This window comes from Mesoplodon mirus (assembly GCF_964341445.2).
Source record: "Mesoplodon mirus genome assembly, chromosome: 12".
NCBI lineage: Eukaryota > Metazoa > Chordata > Mammalia > Artiodactyla > Ziphiidae > Mesoplodon > Mesoplodon mirus.
Genome location: NC_138988.1, coordinates 33,642,572 through 33,662,274, shown reverse-complemented (window position 1 = coordinate 33,662,274; position 19,703 = coordinate 33,642,572). Strand labels below are relative to the sequence as shown.

General features: G+C 42.7%; 1 protein-coding gene across 9 annotated transcripts in view; it reads right to left on the bottom strand.

The window, feature by feature from the left end:
• The window catches only part of ERC2 (ELKS/RAB6-interacting/CAST family member 2), a 968,268-nt gene that overhangs the window by 90,081 nt on the left and 858,484 nt on the right, over nt 1–19,703 (bottom strand). For 2 of the 9 annotated variants that reach the window (XR_014295433.1, XR_014295434.1), the window contains one exon: nt 15,660–15,848. The exons of 6 other annotated variants lie outside the window; for them this stretch is intronic. The gene's annotated coding sequence lies outside the window, so the exon portion shown is untranslated. Of the gene's footprint in view, nt 1–15,025; nt 15,108–15,659; nt 15,849–19,703 lie in introns of those variants that run through there. One more of the 9 variants, XR_014295435.1, reaches the window with a different exon arrangement.

Genomic DNA, 19,703 nt, shown 5'->3' with positions numbered 1-19,703 from the left:
CCTAGCCCTTCCGGAGTGGTGGACAGGCCGACTGAACCCAGTGCTTGTGCCATAACCATGGCTTGGGGTATTGTGGAAGATTCTGAGGATAACCAGATCCCAATACAGAGGAAGAGCAGGGCAAGAGTTAAGCACAGGCTTTGTGGTCAGCTGGACCTGAGTCTGAATTCACTTACTAGCTGTGTGACTTGAGCGAGCAACTTAACCTCTCTGAGACTCAGTTTCCTCAGCTTTAGAGAGGGAAGTGATATCACCAACCTCAGAAGGCTACTGGAATGATAAAAAAAAATGAAGTGTTTAGAGCACACAGCACAGTGCCTGGCACATGGTTAACTGCTTCTCTCAGTTGTGGTGGTTCTGTCTGAATTAGAAAAAAGACCCCCTTCTTCAAGACACTTGATGGCCATCTGGCAGAAATAATCCCACAAATCTACAATTACTGTGCAGTGAATGGTGCCCCCTGGAGTTGTGCAGTGGACAACTTGCACAACCATAGCACTGGCCTTGCAAATGGTAAGTGCTCAATAAACTAATATTAATAAACTAATACTTTATTAGTAAGAATAAAAATTACCATCACCCAAGAGATCTATGAGGAGTCTTTCAGATGGCACTGCATTCTTGAAGGAAGTTATAAATGAGTTCCCAGGACTCCAAGAAGTGTACAGAACTCATGGTTGAGGGGTTTGGGAAGGGTGGTGTGGGGAGGGCAATGAAAGGTTTTCAGGCAACAGTCCCAGCAGGAGACAGGCAAGCAGAGGATTCAGAATCCTCAGGTCAAGCCCAAGCGGCGAGCCTCATCAGTCACGGGCAAGTTGAAGGTCTGACAACCAGGAGGTCATCCAGAGCTCAGCCCACCTCCCAGGACTGCACCGAGGAGCACATGGGGGCAATAATACACACAAAAGAAAATGCCGTGAACTGCAGGACGTGCCGAAGGATTACTACCTTTTGCTCACGCATCTCCAGTCTGAAATCCTTGTCCTCCCAACAGCTTTGGGAGGTCCTGCGTTTTCACTGTACCTTTAAAAAGAATCACTTTATTGGGGTTTGTTTGTTACTAATTATAAAATTAGGACAATCTTTTTTTAAAAGACAATAATTTCACCCCAAAAATGGGCCACAGATACAAATGGGAAATTCTTAGGACAAAAAAATGGCTACTGAACAAATGAAAATAAGTTAAATATAAGAGAAATAAAAATTAAAACAGTGAGGCAATTTTCCACTCATCAGACTGGGAAAAAAAAATTGACTGATGTTGTCCAAAGCTATTAAGATTATGGGGAAATGGGCACCCTCTCATCCTACTGGTGGGTGTATAAGGTGCTTTCAAACATTGTGGAAACGAGTTTGGAAGACTTTATTAAAATTTAAAGAGAGCATCCTCTGACTCAGAAGTTATACTTCTAGGAGTTGATTCCACAGAAATAAAAGCACCAGAATACAGAGCAAAACATAAAGATGTGTTTGCTGCAGTCTTCTTGATACCACCAAAAAAACCAAACCAAAACAAAAAAAACAACTGGAAACAACCTATTGCCCATCAAAAGGGTATAACCGAATAAGTATGTTGTTTTTTCTATGGTCTGGAACAATATGCTGCGTTAAACTTAGAAGGTAAGTCTATATACACAGATCTGAAGGAAACTGATATGATGTCAAGTGAACCACAATGACCCAAAAATGCAAATTGCAGGCCACAATTCTGTAAAAATTACATATATATGTATGCATACATGCAAATAGGGATATATGTTACAAACTCAGGGAAAAAATGGGAAGGACAAACACCAAACTGTCAACCGAGGTAGCATCTGGGCGTGTGATCCAACTGCCAAAAGGAGGGGTGCAAAACACTGACTTCCCACTTTATATCTCTATTTAAGAATTGTGGGTGATTTTCACTTGTGATTTTAGCGATTTTTTTTTTTTGAACAAGAATTTAAAAGCACGTGCTCTATATTATTGAGTAGTCAGGAAATACTGAGAAGTATTTTTTCACTTTCATATCCATCTCTTCTCTGACTTAGGACTGCATTATGCCATGTATGACCTCACAGTTCTACCCCGGTGGGACCCAGCACTGTGCCAGGGAGGGGAGGTCTCTGGTGCAGAAAGTCTAGTGGAGAGTCCTCAGACCTGAACCTCAAAGCTGGTTCACATGAATCAAAATCGAGTTTGCACCCTTTGTTTTCCAGAGGCAGACACTGGGCCTGGAACATGCTGTTACTCATGCAGGCCAGGAATTATTTACAAAGAGGATGAGAACTCAAAACATAAGCATGTGTGGTTCTGATGGAAGAAGCAGCTGACTGAAGCCCAAACCAAACATCCACAACAAGGATAAACAAGCACAGGTTTTGAGTGGGTGCTGGGGGGGGGGATCTCTCCGGCCAGGTTCACTGCCCATCACTGCCCTCCTTCTCTTTGCCAGACCCTCTGTCAAGCACCTGATCTCCGTTATCCTCATCCTTACCATGGCCTCTGAGGCAGGTTGGATGTATCCCATTTATTAACGAGGAAACTGAGGCTCAGAAAAAATAACCTGGTTGCATAAGGTCACACAGCATATAAAGGGCCGGGGCAGATTTTAAATCCAGTTATGTCTGTCTAATGCCCTAACACACAGCTTCTAAAGAAAACATGACTTCCCTGTCTCAAGGCTTTCTTGGAAGAAGCATTTGTGAAAAGGAGCAGTGCCCAAAAAGATGCCAGCCAAAAGCAGGCTTTGTGAGGGACAGCTCTCCAATCACGCCAGGCTGTCTGCCAAGGGATGGCTGGTGAGGCTTCCTTGGGCTGTTCCAACGTGTGGGGAAGGCAGGAAGTTGGGATTCTAAGTGACCCAGCAAAATGGGAAGGGCGGCCAGGCCAGACGCAGGCTTCCTGGAGCTTATGGTAGCTCACTGATGAGTCCTGCTTACTCAAAGGCTGCCATCAGAGCCAGGAGAACAAAAGCCACTCCTGCTGACTCAGTAGCTCGGGCCACTGTGGGCATGTCCCTAAGCCCAGGCACAAGCTTTGCTCAATCCATTTTTCTCATCTGTTAAAAAGCACCTGATTGGTAAGCTTTTGTTTTGAAAATAAACACTCTCTTGGATTCCACACTCTCTAGGCCAATCTTTTCAGCCTTTATTGATGCTCCTATCTCTCTCCTCTGCCCTCTCCTTCTGAAGAGATATTTTTCTTTTATTCTTTTGGGATTTGCCTGACAATCCATTTCTCCATGCTGGTGGAGTCATAGGGGAAGGTAGAGAAAGATCTATTTTAGGAGGGGGTGGGGGGAAAGGATAGAAAGAGTGAGTGAGAAGGGGACTCTGCTTCTTTATTTGAAACCTATTTTCATCTCTCTTTGCCTTCTTGGGACCCCAGCTTCCTGTCTATAATGACAAAGTGTATATACATACACATTAATAGCAAGAATGAAAAATGACTAAATCACCTTGGATCAGGTCACCGAAGAGATAGGAGCTAATTTATCAATAAGCGAAACCAACATATGTAGACATCCAGGTAGTTAAATCTGAGCAATTCTGGACAGCCCCCACCCAGCTCTGCTGAAAGTATTTCCTTTCACCTGCCCACCACTGGTAGCTGACATTCTACTATTAGAGAGTCATTCTTTGGACTGATACAGTGCTTGTTAAAATGCACATCAGAATAACAGTCCCTCATATTTGCAAAGGATGAGGTGTTTGAAGATCTCTCATATTTTTGCATTAACCTAGTCAAATAAACTCTATGAGCCCCTACTGTATGCTAGGGGCTATCAAGCCCCTACTTGATAACATGCTGGTATTGGAATGGCAAGTTAGAAAGACATGATACCTTGTGCTACAGGAGGACACAATAACGGGTTAACCATCTAGACCTGGGACCACACTCCATGCCCCTGACTCCTGATGCTCCTCTATCTGACTACCTGCCACACTAACGCCTGGGTGGTATGAGACACTGTGCCTTTGCAACCTTCCTCACCTTGACGCAAATCAGTCCACTGGTTCATTTCTGTGTAATAGCCATCTAAGAACAGGGCTGGGTGTGGGGAGATGGAAAGGAAGGGCCCCATGGTGGGGGGAGTGGGAGGGCCATCCATGGGATTCCACATGGATGCTTAGGGTGCACAGAATATCCCAGGGATAGAAACCAGGGTGAGGATAGTATGGGAAGATCCAGAAACACACACCTCCTACCCGTCACAATGCTCCTTGGCAAGTCTTCTGATCACTGGCTAACTTCCTCTCCCATTTCAGACAATGGTTCTTGTCAAAATTTCTCCTTATGCCTCCAAACATTTCTCACGCTCATCAGAGATCTCACCTGCTTTTAAGAGACAGTCAAGGTCATTCAACATGAGCCTCACAGATTATACTTTTCCTCACCTGGTGATATTCCCTGTCTGCTCACTGGGGATGTGGCAGGTGCTTTTACAAGCTAATGAACTCATCCTCCTACCTCTTCCATTTCCTCCGGGACCAAATATCTGAAATCTTCCTGCTTTTGTATCTTCCTACTCAGCTTCCTCTGGCTCCCTCCTCTTGGTCTACAACTAGGCCGGATTCTCTCCTATCTAAAAAAAGTCTTTCCACACTACAACCTCCTCTCTCTCTCTTCAATGTCTGCGGCCTCCACCTCCTCATCTAGACATTCCTCAACTCTTCTTTCACCATCTCAGTGATTTTGTGTCAGATGCCAACATTGAATTTTCAGTGCCCAAAGTAATGGTCTTGCCCAGGCTTCCTTATCCTCATTATTTATCTTGTAATAAGAAACACTGTCCTTCCTTCTCTACCTGGAATTGTCCCCCTTCTCTGCTTCTGTGACACTACACTCAGATTCTGTCCCAGCCTTGCTGATGGCTCTTGTTCTCTCCTGCATTGTCTTCCATGAGTTCCACACTCATGTATCCAAATGACCACAGAAAGAAAAGGTGGCAAAAAGATGATGGAGAAGTGTTCAAGGAGACAGAAGAAGAGCTCCAAAATGTCCAAAGTCACAGAAGCCAAGAAATGAGCAAGTTTTAGGAAGGAGACAGATGTTGACAAAATCAAATGACTCAGAGTAACACTGCTAGCTCTTTCTAAGACAAATCCAGGCCTGAAAACACAGCTGCATGAATGAACTAGGCTTTTGTGGTTTGTGGTCTACAATAGAATTTTATTAAGAAAGGCCCTCCTAGTGACTCAAAGTGCCCAAATGAAAAGTGGAGGACTCTAGGTCAGGTAGCAGTAGAAAATTTGGCCTCTTCTCCAGTTCTTTGATTATGTAATATCCTTTCTCAGACTTTAAAGAACTCCTAACATATGGTTATCACCACCACCAATATCATCATCTTCATCACCGTTATTACCACCAACATCAGTATTCTCACCACCAGCACCACCACTACCACCATCAGCACATTTATTACCATTCTCTCTACCACAACCACTTTCATTATCATCATAGTCATCAAATTTCATTGAACAATCCCCGAGTATGTACTTAGTACGTACCATGTTTTGTGCTGAGCACTTCGTGTGTATTATCTCACTTAATGTTTATATCAGCTCTAAAAAGTCAGTTTATTATTTCAGTGTTACAGATGATAAAACCAAACTCAGAAAAGTTCATTAACTCACCTATGATTACACAGTTAGTATGTCCTAGAATCAGAATTCAAGTGCTGATTTGCCTGAGAGATTTTGCTTCCCTATGGCAGGCTGCCTCTCTTGAAATGTGAAAGTAGACAAACCTGCCAATGACATATTCAACAAGCTAATACGGAAGAGGAAGTTCTTTTAAAAAATAAGAAATCTCGCCATAAACTGCAAACACGTTGATTCCAGAAAAGTTAACATTCCCGGTCTTGGTCACATTAAGACAAGCCTGTCTTTCAGCACACACATTTCCCAGCTTGTTAAACTGGGATGACTCTACATTTGTTCATGAAGAGTTTGGCATCTTCTGCTGAAAACCTACTGCAATGATCAGAAGATAAAAGACCTCTCTTTTCTTATTTGCTTAGAAGGACCCAGCAGTTTAAAATGTTTTCTCTACTAATATACACAAAAGAGTTTATTAATCCAAAATCAAGATATCTGTTTAAATGTAGACCAAAGGATTGAGGTCAAAAAGACATAGATATGACTTGCTTATCTTTAACAGGATACATTGAAACTAAATAGTGGTTTAATAGCATCATTCCAACATTTTGTCTCCTAATGGACTTTGCAGGATTATTTTACATTAAAAATTTTCCTGTCCAGTACTAAGGTTCTTCAAAGACTTTATCATCATCCCTGACCCTTTGGGGAGGTGGCGGCAGGGAAGAGAGGGGGAGGTGAAAAAGCCCTCTTGCAAATCCTTTTGCAAAAATCTTTGGCTGAACAAAGTCTTTCCCATTTAAGAGCAGGTGACAGTAAGATCTCTCCCATAGGCAGCACATTAAGACTCTCTGCAGCAGTAAACAAATCCGTTATGATGAAAGCCGGACATTCCTCAGGGCCAGGATCTAATGAAAATGTCAGTGTTTTATGCAGTTTAAAAACTGACAATTCAACAGTTTTACAGGAGCTATTTAACATTTATCATCACTTACAAGAGCTCAAATGCAGACAAGCAGAAGGGCAACAGAAGAAACCAAGTGACTCCTTGCTTAGAAACTGCTATGTTACCCACAACCCAAGAGCATTTTACAGTCTGTCAATTACCAGAACCCTTAGGCAACACAGCACAGGTCTTCGCAAAGGCAAGTTGGAAGTCTGCACTCCAAGATATAACCATAACAGTGACCATGATCTGCATTTATATTTATACCTCACCCCATTAAAGAACCAACCACTCGGGAGCCAGGATCCTAGAGAAAGCTGTTAAACCAACTGAAGGCAATGCATTAAAGGCCTCTGAGTGTTTGCCAAATTATGCTTTAGATACTATCCAAACCACTATGAGAAGAGAAATAAAATATGTAACTTCCAAATCAGTAGAGGAGAAAATAAAAAGAAATAAAGGAAGCATAGTCAATTCAAACAAAGCAGTAAAGAAGAGAAAAGGAAGAAAAAAATACCCACGGAACATGCAAAATAAGAAGGCAAAGTTAAGTCCAAATAGATTAGTTACAATAAATATAATTAGCTTAAATTCTCCCATCAAAAGACAGAGACACCCAATTAAAAACAAAAAACAAACAAAAAACCCCCCAAAACTCCAGCTTTATGTTGCTTATAAAATGGACCAGGAACACACAAAGGCTGAAAATGAAAGGATGGAAAAAGCAAACACACATTAACCAAAAGGATGTTGTTATAGCAATTATCAGACAAAATAAAATTTATAGGTAAAAGCATTAGTAGGATAAAGGGAGAGATTAATTAATAACAAGAATAACCCACCAGGAGCTGTAACATTAGATAATGAAATGTAATACAGTTAAGATCATAGGCTGGAAATATATAAAACAAAAATTGATAGAATTACTGAGAAATGAGCAAACACACAATCATGAATATGTGAATGCTTATCTCTAAGCAACTGAGAAGTTAAACAGCTAAAACATTAATAGAGATATAGAAGATTTCAGTTATAAGCTGCATCTAAAAAACAAAGAATAGGCACTTGAAGGAAAAATACACATGCTCTTCAAGTACACATGGAATGTTTACAAAAAACACTGGGCTTGACCTTTAAAAAAACTCAACAAATCCTAAGAAGTGATATCACGTGCTTGACATCTGAACTTCTCTGTTGAAAGAATAATGAAATTGTAGAACCGTATACATCAAGGCTATTCCACCTAATTCTTTGCCTAGAAAGTTCTTCTCATTTTCCAAGTCTTTTCTTAGCGTCTCCTCCTCAAAGCAGCCTTCTCTGATCACCTTAGGTAGAGTAGGTCCTTCCAAGCTCAGTCACTGTTATATTGCTCTACTGTATCTTCTTCATGCATTTAACTGGTTTCTGAAATCACCTTATTTGTTTATTTACTGGTTTATTGTCTCTCCCCGTGGCCTCCAACCTCAAATATAATGGAATGCATTTTTAATCTCTTGCTTTTAGAATGAACCTGGCCATAGTAGGCACTCAATGAACATTTGCTGATGTCAGCCTGACTTGGCAGCCTGCAGTGCTCTAGCCCCTCACAGAGGTACAGAGCTGCCCCCCTAGAATAGATCCCATTACATCAGGTTATTTGTGTGACAGTCTCAGTAAGAGAGAGTGAGCTTGTCATCATATCTGCATATGTAATAGATACCAAATAAATGGCTGTTGAATAAACTATGATCACCCTGTGTACCAGAAGTCTGAAACCTCGAGGAGCCACATGACCTGCTTCAAGCCACATCTTGTTAATGAAAGTGCCTGATTCCTCACTGTGAGCATCACACTGATCCCCTCCAAGCAACCTCTGAAGCACATCCTATCATGTGTGGAGGCTGCAAATGAGGACAGAGAAGACAACTTGGAAATATCTTTTTCACCAAACTCAGTGTTTCTGTTACTGTTATATAGATACCAGCCTTTGCCGAGTCTGTTAAAATTGACTCAAATGATCACTTCTTGTAATAACTGCATGTCTATCTGTACAAGGACTGCATTGTCCAAGTAAGGAAATGAGGAAGGGATAAAACTTAAAATAATAGCTTGTTGACTTAAAATCAGCAATGTGGCCATGTTATAAGCCCAGTGGTTAAAGTAGGAGGAATCACTATGTGACTTTGGACAAGTCAACTAGTAGGCCTAAGCCTCAGTTCCCCTATCTATGAAATGGTCATAATATTAGTGGTTACTTCATAGATTGCTATGAAGACTAATTAGATTAATCCATCAAAGCACTGAATATAGTATGTGTCCCAGTGAACTTGATAAATGTCACTAAGATTTCAGACCCTTGCACGGTCAACTTGATTACTTTGGCATTAGTTGTTTGCAAGCTTTGCTCAAGAAACTGGTGTTTGATAATCTGTCTTCCGGAGCCCTTCCGGAGCTCTTCCGGAGAGGTAAAACAGTTATAGAATGGGTCTTAAGGTCTCCTTGAATCTGATTAAATCCACTCCCTGATGTTAGAGCTGAGCTAGAAAAATCCTGGCCAATGCTAAATGTATTTGTTGAATGGCCGTTTTACCGAAGATTTCAGGAAGATGAGGCTGCTAGAGGGGCAGCCAAGATGACAGCACTGATTAACAAAGGGGCATATTGTCTGGCACATTCTTCTCTGACCTAACCCACCTCCTGCCTCAGAAGGAACAATTCTGGAATGGAAAGTTTCACCATAAACATCTGCTTGCCAGATCTGTCCCAACACTGCAGCCACTGGTGAGAGCCATCAGGCACTAAGAATTTTCCCTTGGATTGGGAGTTGCTTGAAGAAGGGCATAACCAAACTTCATGTTTATCATGGCAGAAGACAGGAGCAGCACAATTTCCATAAGGACTCCTTTTAAAGATCAAAAGAAGTATGCATACCCCTTCACCTAAGTAATTTTATTTCTCTTATCTTTTGATTCAGAAAAACACCTAATGACAAAAAGCTACTGGGAATTCAGTAATGGTTTTAAATGAAACCTCACTGCTCCAAGTGACTATCTTTCTTTCTTTCTTTTTTTTTTTTTTGCCTTACGCGGGCCCTCTCACTGCTGTGGCCTCTCCCGTTGCGGAGCACAGGCTCCGGACACGCAGGCTCAGCGGCCATGGCTCACGGGCCCAGCTGCTCCGCGGCATGTGGGATCCTCCCGGACCGGGTCACGAACCCGCGTCCCCTGCATCGGCAGGCGGACTCTCAACCACTGCGCCACTAGGGAAGCCCTGACTATCTTTCTTAATTCATTAATTTTTTGAAAAGCCACTCAGACCTCCCTGAAGTTTAACCACTCCCTGTCATTTTGTGTTCAATCAGGCTTTGTGCAGACAGCCAGTGAGCTGTCCTTCGGCACTCTAAAATGTCAGAGCTCATGCCATGAGTTCCCTCCTATGGCCAAATTCTGCCACTCTGAAGAGAAGCAGACACTCTCAGAGCTTGGGACCCTGGACCGTCACTCCTAAATGACAGGAGAAGGATGAACAGCTGGGGCTTCCGTAAAACTCAGTGGAATAAGAGTACAAAGGGATTCAGAAGCCAGAGTTAGTTCTGCATTTCCTCTATAATAACCAGCATCGATTATAAACATACCACGTGCCAGGCATTGTGTTTCGGCTGCACAATTAAACAGGAAGTCCTCAATAACTGCTTTTGGATGGGTGGATGGAGAAATAAATGAATCAGATATCAATTTTACTTCACTCTCCTGAAATCGAGCCTCAGCATTGCAAGGGCATTTGGATTTGCACAATCTCTTCTTTCATTTGTCAACGATTTGAGTGCCAGATCTGTGCAAACTTAGCTTGTCAGGCATCAAACAAAACCAGACAGAGAACCTGCCCTCCAAGTGTGTCCTGGCTTGGAAAGATGGGACAAGTAGTAATGACTCTGGGTAAAAGAAGGCCGTGGGTGAAGACAGTTCCTTATTCCTAGGAGTAAGATTCTCTGAAGATGCTTAAAATGCCTCCCTAAAAGTCACGTAAGAATCTTTGAAGGTATGGTAAATGTTCCCTACAGGCAGCTTTGCTCTCAAGGGGGAGACCAGCAGAGGCTGACCCCCAAAGGAATCATCTCAGAGGAGGCAGTGAAAGAGTTAGAGGAAGCAACAAAAGGAAGAGAAATAAATGCCAAGGTGCTGGCCTCACACTTGGGCACAGTGGTACTGGTGCTGTTAGTGGACACTGGGAAAACTCAGTGTCTCCTGGGGGAAGAGACCCTCCCCTGGGTTCACTCTGCAGTGAGTCTTTGGGTGTTTTCACCCACGTGGTTGCTCAGAAGATTCTCTGCTGTGGCAGCCTCTATAGGCAGAGTCCCAGCTAGCATGGGAGGTGGTGCCAGCTCCCCAGGGACACTCTTCCTCAACCCCACCATGCCACCAACCTCGACACACAACCAAAATAACAACTTCAATTCTCAGCTTCAATCGCCTGTCCAAAGAGAACTGGGAGCCTGCTTCTCTGTTCTCTGCTCTCATAGCTCTCTCATCCTTCAGAACTCCTTTCAAAGTGCAAAAATGCACCTTTTTTCATGTAGATATTTGCTGAAGTCTCCCGGCCTCTGGGCTGTGGGCTCCCTGAGGGCAGGGGCAGGGCATTCACTGTGCATCCCCAGGCACATGAGGCTGACTAGCTTCGTCTTCCAATAGGAAGGGCTTCCTGGCCAGTCAGGGAGCTTTGTCTCACAGTAGGAGACTTGCCTCCATTTCCTGGGAGAACTTTAAACTTTACAAGGCAAGGTGAAGCTGAAAGGTTACCAGGACTGAGCACACCTCCACCACCCACTCTCCTTGATGGCTCCTCCAACCGACCTTTCCCTCCTCTACTGAAGATCTCAAATGAGAGTCTCCCCAAAAAGCAAATAACGCCCCAAACCAGAGATGCTACACTTATAAAATGAGACAGTCCGTTACTGTGAAAGAGCTGTGGAGAGTGAAAACAAGGTCAAGACAAAAAAAAAAAACAAAACCACAAAACCATTGCCCCTGTTCTAAAATCTTTAAGAAACCCTTTGCCTCACATTCAAGTTTTGGGTTTTTTTTTTTTTTTTTTCAACAAATCATATTTAAAATATGTGTTTCCCCTTTCTCATTCTGGAGAGAATCCTGAGAGACTATTTTTTCACATTCAATAAAAATCCAAACATCTACTTTGTTGCCTAACCACACGGTACATTTAATATCCCAAAGATCAAAACTGGCATTCACAGATAATTTTTTACAGAGACAAAACCGAACAAACATGGTCACTATCTTTCCTAAAACTAAGTGAAGACAGCAGGATGCATGCGTTGGCTCCACCAATGTTCTGGTGCCACACAAATGATTTCACACTCAGCAGCTGGGGTCTCCAGCATGTTTATTCAGTTCCCGGCTATGCTGTGTGGTGTGTGGCTGAGCACTGTGCCTGCCTGGCCAACTCTCAGAAAGAGAAACTGATACAAATCCATGACACAAAAGTTAAACTAAACCACAGTGAATATTTCCTTAACGATTCAGAGAGTCGTTTCAGACTTTGCTCCACTACAAGATGGGGCCACTAATATGATCACATTAACATATTTATTCAATCAATATATATAAGAATCAACATATCAATATATTGCCCAATGGGGATATTGGTTTAGAAATATTATACCTAATTAAAAAATGCTTTAGTGACCAATTCTACTTTTAACCTTAGCAATTTTCACTCTTCCTTCCCCTTCCTCTGTATCCCTGCTGACACCACACTCAGGGGGTATGTTTGAGGACCAGAAAGAAGGCCAGTGTGGTGTGGCAGAGCACAGGTTAGGGGTTGGGGGGGAAACAGCACCAGATGAGCTGGGCAGGTAGGCAGGGGAGGGAGCATGCCAGGCCTTGTAGGTCTCAGCAAGCCTTTACATTTATTTCAAGTACAAAGGGAACTGCCTGGAGGGACTTAGGAAGTGAGTGTATGATGTAATTTACATTTTATAAACATCATGCTGCCTAACTGTCTGATGAATTTATGCTTTGTGCCCATGATTGGATTTCAAGCTCCTGGATGACAGGGTTAGAGGTAAACTCCTATTAATGCCCTCACCTCATGCATTCACAGGAGTTTTAAACCAATAGTTCTCAAACTTTTGTGTGCAGCAGAATCATCAGGAAGATCATTCAAACCCAGTGTGCTGGACCCCACCTACAGAGTTTCTAATTCAGTAGGTCTGGGTGGGGCCTGAGACTCTGGATTTCTAAGTTCCCAGGTGATGCTGGGAAGGAGGTTGCTGGTGCAAGCAGGGCACTTAGAAAGCCAGTGTTTAAATCTGTTTGCAGAATAAATCAGTCAATGAAGAGACGTAAAAATGTTTTTTAAAAATCACAAATAGAAACAATCAGTGGTTTGACTTTGACCTAAAACGGCAATCATTTATTCTAATTTTTCTTTTTCTTAAATTATTCCCATCCCCATATTATGTGATGATAACAAGAGGACTAACCCCTACATGCAGAAGTACTCTGAAAGGAAGTAGATCATTGTGATTAGACAAGATGAGACACTTCAGAGACTGCATCGCCAAGTTTAATTATAAATCAAATGTCATTCAAAGATTTTTTTTTTTTGCAAAAGTATGTGATTTATTTGTGTAGGCAGTAATTACCTGCCTCAATCCAGAAAGGATATGGGGTGGTGAGGCATCTGTTGGTGCTATTCCAAAACTGAAAATTAAACTAAACTTTCCTTGGATTCAGGAATAAAGCTCACCATGGCCCATCCCTGTTTGGTTCAAAGCACACAGCACTGGCGAACACACATACTATAAGATGAGGTCGTTTAAACTCTCTTTCTTGAAGGAACCCCCAAAGTTTCTAATTTACGTGCTTATTATGCCAAAGCAGATATGCAGCTGAAGAATGCAAAGTAAGTAGAGACTCAGAACCAACAGAGGCAGCAAATATTTGCAAACAATGAGACCTGCAAGGGATTCATTTCCAAAATATACAAACAGCTCATGCAGCTCAATGTCAAAAAATCAAACAACCCAATCAAAAAATGGGTGGAAGATCTAAATAGACATTTCTCCAAAGAAGACATACAGATGGCCAAAAAGCACATGAAAAGATGCTCAACATCGCTAATTATTAGAGAAATGCAAATCAAAACTACAATGAGGTACCACCTCACACCAGTTAGAATGGTCATCATCAAAAAGTCTACAAACAATAAATGCTGGAGAGGATGTGGACAAAAGGGAACCCTCCTACACTGTTGGGGGGAATGTAAATTGGTAGAACCATTATGGAGAACAGTATGGAGGTTCCATAAAAAACTAAATACAGAAACACCATATGATCCAGGGACTTCCCTGGTGGCACAGTGGTTAAGAATCTGCCTGCTAATGCAGGGGACACAGGTTCGAGCCCTGGTCCGGGAAGATTGCACATGCTGTGGAGCAACTAAGCCCATGCGCCACAACTACTGAGCCTGTGCTCTAGAGCCACAAGCCACAACTACTGAGCCTGTGTGCCTAGAGTCCGTGCTCTGCAACAAGAGGAGCCACCGCAATGAGAAGCACGTGCACCACAATGAAGAATAGTCCCCCCTCGCCACAACTAGAGAAAGCCTGCATGCAGCAACGAAGACCCAATGCAGCCATAAATAAATAAATAAATAAATAAATTTATTTAAAAAAAAAGGAAATACCATATGATCCAGCAATCCCACTCCTGGGCATATACCCAGAGAAAACCATAATGTGAAAAGATAGAGGCACCCCAATGTTCATTGCAGCACTATTTACAATAGCCCAGACATGGAAGCAACCTAAATGTCCATCAACACAGGAATGGATAAAGAAGATGTGATGCATATATACAATGGAATATTATTCAGCCACAAAAAGAACAAAATAATGCCATTTTCAGCAACACGGATGGACCTAGACACTGTCATACTGAGTAAAGTAAGTCACACAGAGAAAGACAAATATCATATGATATCGCTTATATGTGGAAACTAAAAAAACGGTACAAATGAACTTATTTACAAAACAGAAATAGAGTCACAGATGTAGAAAACAAACTTATGGTTACCAGGGGGGTAAGGTGAGGGGGAGGGATAAATTGGGAGATTGGGATTGACATATACACACTACTATATATAAAATAGATAACTAAAAAAGACCTACTGTATAGCACAGGGAACTCTACTCAGTACTCTGTAATGACCTATATGGGAAAAGAATCTAAAAAAGAGTGGATATGTGTATATGTATAACTGATTCACTTTGCTGTACACCTGAAACTAACACAACACTGTAAATCAACTATATTCCAATAGAAATTAAAAAAAAAAAAAGAACCAACAGAGGGAGAATATATTTCAGACCTAGGATAGTTGGCACAGACCGCTACGCAAGAAGCACCCAGGGTCTCTGAGGGTTTACCTTGCCTCTCCACACGCGAGGCTGCAGTTTCCATGTGCACACGTCCATCCATCCAGAAACTGTTATCATAGCCCAACCAACAACAGGCAGTACAAACTTAGGGATGGCTGGGGGCTTGAGGGGTTCAACAGGAAGCCCTATTGCCGAAGGTCTACAGGGTCACAAATTCACATTCTGCTTAGGGAAAAAGCTGGTTAGACATACCACAGGACTGTTTGGGACTAGACCACCACAAATGTGTGGTCCTAAATGAAATCTCATCTATTCAGTAGTTATTCGGGATCTCATGGTCTAAGAGGTTGACCGAGGAGGGAGGAATTCAAAACATCAAAAGCCAGAGTTTCAAAACAAGAAAGCCTGTTGAAAATCATAGGCCTTGCAAAGCAAATGATAAATAGTCATGAAATAGGAACCAATGAATGAACCGTACTCTCTACCCACATAGCAAGACACAAACAACTGGAAGCCAATGGACAATTTACTTCATGTGGATGATGAACCTGGATTTTTGTTCTATGCTGGTGGGAATTCATGGAACAGTCTGGCTATGATTTAACCACAAAAATAGCAACCCCTACACTCTAGCAAAACATAAAGTACATATGAGCCCCCAAATCCAAGATCAATATTCAGAGTCCCTAACCCAACTCCCCATGGCATTTGCAGTTACCCACCTCCGAAAGGGTAAAAGTAAACATGGGACCTGCTCTGGTGTTAAACTGCCACCGGATCCTCCCCGCTGTCTCCCTCCTCCTCTTCTTCTTTACAGACACGTAAAGTTGGATCTCTTGAAGGAACTGGGGGCTCCCACTCTAGGCAAAGGTTGGACAGGTGATCAATGTACAGCATGAGATTTGACTGTGCCTCCGTGCCTCCGACAGAGCTGGATCATCTGGGGCAATGAAAATTATAAGCAACAAGAAAGTGGTATTAACAGCAAGGGTAGGGAAGCCCAGGCAGCACACACCATGATTCCCTAGGACACCCAGCAACCATTCCTTTCCCCATTCAGTCATTCCGAACACACTCATCAAGCACTGTGCCAGGCTCTGGGGAGACAGTAGTGACAAATATTAACACAAGCCCTGCCCTCACGGAGTTTATGGGCTATTCTGGACAGGGAGACAAGCAATTAAAGGACAGTGTGTAAAGGAACCTAGAGGGTGCAGTGGAGCACAAAGCAAAGGCAGTCAACCCAGACTGGAGGTGGGTGGTCAAGGAAGGATTCCCAGAAGAAGTGACATTTAACGCTGAGCCTAGAGGACCCATGGAGTTAGCCAGACAAGACTGGAATATGTCAGCATGTGTCCGAATCTGAGATGAGAAATCATGGTTGGTCTGAGGGGCTGAATGTCCTTTGTTCTCAGCCATTGTCCAGGCCATAATCCTATACTCAACAAAGGCACCAGATCTGGAGTCGGCAGCTTTCATCACAAGGTGCTCCTCCAATCCCCACAATCCAGTTGTGTTTCACACTCTTCCAAGTGGGATCCCAGGAAAGGAAAGAACATAGAAAATAGTTTGTTCTATAAGAAGATAGGAAAAAAAGTGAAACAGTAATGTGGACTTGAACTGCTACAGAATAGACCCAATTGCAGCAATCTGTTTTCTGCACACCAGCATTACAGGTAAACTGAGATGCCAAGCTCGCTCAGGACAGCTGAAACGACACGAGGCCCAACTGCAACTTGGCATCCCCAAAGTGGGAGCCCCAGGGCTTCTTCCCTTTGGCTCTCTCACTTTGCCCTTCCCTTTTCCTCCAAATCCCCAGAAAATCACAAAAGGGGGTCTTTGCTTTGCTGCTCTTATCCTTGGTGTTCCTGATGTCTAAAAGGCTACCACAGACATGATACCTCCCACTTGCCTTATGCAGCTAAGGAAAACCAGATAGTTTAAGAAGCCAATCTTGCAGGGGCCTCCATGCAGGAAAACAAAACAAACAACAACAACAAAAAAACCTGCGAAAGTCCCAGTAGCTTGAGTGTTGCCCAAGGTTCTAGCTGCCTGTGCATTATGAAAGAGACCATTGTAGGGGATGGTTTAAGACATGGCAATAAGCACGTTTTTACCAAAATGCACAGTCCAAAGTAGCTTTCCTTTACATTTTCATATTATCATATAATTCAAGGCCTGCAAACAAAATCCTTGATTGAAGACAGAACAAAACGAGCAGGCAGCTATTTTAGAGACAAAGAAAGGATGTCTTTTTAACCTATGACAACACAAATTTGTTTAGGTTTTCGCTCCACTAAGTAAGTAAGCAATTAGGTTTTGTCCAATAAAAATATCCCTGTGCGTGTGCAAACACCCGAGGCAATCATATAATTACCTGCCCAATCAGATTCAATTGCTGACAGTTGAGTTCCCACTGCTCATTAACTTCAGATCACAATGAGGTCTTTACGGAAGCCCTTTCCCGTCTCTTTACAAAGGTTCCTATGATGCCATGAGCAGCCCCAGCGCTACCTCATTCAAGATAATCATCCAAAATGGCCAGGGCCAAGGCCAGCCTACTCTACCTTCCCTCTGAAAAAATAAAAAGAGAAATTCAAAGAAACACTGGCTTACACGCCCTTGCTTCATTTGGGGATCTCACTTCTAAATATAATAGTAACCTTTCACCCCCACACTTTAAGTGCCGTAATTATACAATTAAAACCAATTATGTCATTTAACAGAGACTTTTTCAAGATCCACAGCAAGTGGATCAATTACCTGTCATTGACCTCAGAAGATTTCAAACTGACCTGCAACAATGACAACTGGATAAATTTAGACACTGGCTTCGAAGGTCTGCATGGACCAGCTGTGTGGATTGTAGCTGGTCTAGATTCTTCTAGACTCTAGAAGCTGAACTAAATTCACTAACTAAATGCATCTGACACTACCACCACCACTTGTTTGCACGACACTTCCAATATCCCAAGATACTTGCTTTTTTATAACCACCCTAATAGTGTTGTTACTTCCATGTTTCAGAGGAGAAAAAGGAGGCTGGGAGAGTTTGATGTTATCTCCAGTTATGTTGCTAGGTAATGGGCTAGCTGCATAACTTCCACCACAGATTCCAAAACCTGTTAATAGCAAGTAGTGTGTGTGTGTGCGCGTGCGTGCGCACATGCGTGCACACACGCGCACACACACGTGTCTTTATTCTCCTGGGCATCCATTCCTCCTATTTTCATTATCTTACCCCAACTTCCCTTTGAGGTAACACATCCACCCCACTTGCAGCTCATGTGCATGACACGGGGCTCCACTCCAGCTCCAGGGTATGCAGTAACCTAGGCCTCAGCCAATCAGCTCCTAGCATTCTCCTAGCCACAGCATTTGTTCAGGAGTGAGCACATGACCCAACCAAAGCTAGTGAGACACACTGAGAATCTTGGGAAAGAGTCTTACTCTTGGGCTTTCATGTGAGAGGAGGTACAATCTGGCAGTTGAGCAGCTATTTTGCTACCACCAAAGGAGTGAGGGATAATGGAGCCAAGACATATATAGAGAGAAACTGGTTCCAGGAAACTCCTTGAATCCCTTTGTGTTGACAGTAGGGACATTTAGAACATGGAGTAAGTCAACAGTACACTGGAGAACGTATGAAGAGTGCTACCACCTACAGCTTGGATAGGCTTGATTACAAGGATGGAATTAATTGACTGTGGCTCTGAGCAGCAGCCCTGTTTCCTGCTCACATCACAGTGAAGTGCCTCCTATTTTTGAGTTATTTAAAAAACATACCATTTTATGGGCAGAAGGAAGCACTTTAACCTGCAAAATGATTTTTATCACATACTAAATATCCTTATAACGTTGTGGTCCTCTGCTTTGGTCAAAGTTGTCTCTCCTTGGAGTTGAGACAGCTGTTGGAGCCAAGAAGAGCTGCCTTGACCTTGCACTTTGCCCTGCTCAGTGGTATCCTTGTGCTCTCCAATTCCTGGATCCGCGTGGGATGTAAGAACTGAGGACATACACACTCATCAAAATGGAGCATTTCCTTTCTTTTTTTCTCTTATCCCAGGCCTTGAGGGAAAAGAAAAAAGAGCAAGAATTCTTCTGTCACAGGATTTTCAACATTGGCACTCTTCAAGTTTGGGGCCAGATGATTCTTTGTTGTTGGAACTGTCTATGCACTAAAGGATGTGTAGCAGAGTCCTCTGGCCTCTACCTACTAGATGTCAGCCGCGTTCCTGTTCCACACTGGACATCCAGAAATGTCTCTAGGGGACACTGCCAAATGTCCAGTGGTCGGGGCTAATATCAGCTCTGGTTGATAACCACTGCTTTAAGAGAACAGTTGAGGTATTTATTGGATTTTCCTTGCAGCATCTTTGAGTATTATGATGTCTTCTCCTTAAAGTGTGAGGAGGGAAGGAACCACCATGCTCCTTAGAACTGGCTAAACAAAAAGACCCAGGATCTCAATAGATAAAGACCCTTCTATCAGGGCCAGGAAATCACATAAGACTAACTGACCCATTAAGGACCAAAGTGGGGAAAAGGTATATCAAATAGAAATAATTTTACCTAAAGATCAGAGAGAGGAAAAGGATGTGCAGGAGAAAATTACAAGTGAAGAACAAGTGTCTATACAGTGAGTTCCAAAGTGGGCATGTGGCTTCTAATTTCCACAGGAAAGAAAATTAAACCTTAAGATTGTTGCTGGGTTTCTCGAATTCAGGTTCAGCCAAAAAGGTGGAATAGTCTGGTTTCAAACAGAAATGAAACTCACCCTGTAGAGAAAAAGCCA